This window comes from Coregonus lavaretus, assembly GCF_964263955.1.
Source record: "Coregonus lavaretus genome assembly, contig: HAP1_SCAFFOLD_8830, whole genome shotgun sequence".
Taxonomy (NCBI): Eukaryota; Metazoa; Chordata; class Actinopteri; order Salmoniformes; family Salmonidae; genus Coregonus; species Coregonus lavaretus.
The window spans coordinates 10,001-10,234 of record NW_028167099.1 but is presented as its reverse complement, the minus strand read 5'-3'; positions in this window follow the sequence as shown (position 1 = coordinate 10,234).

Here is a 234-nt window from a genome sequence, read left to right as displayed (position 1 = left end):
AAAATGACTCAAGTAAAAGTGACCCAGAAAAAAATACTACTTGAGTAAAAGTAGTTGGTTTTAAAAATACTTAAGTATCAAAAGTAAAAGTACATTCTATAAATCCTTTCAAATTCCTTATAATAAGCAAACCAGAAAGCACACTTTTCTTTGCTTTTTTTCCAAATTTACAGATAGCCAGGGTCACACTCCAACACTCAGACATCATTTACAGATAGCCAGGGTCACACTCCA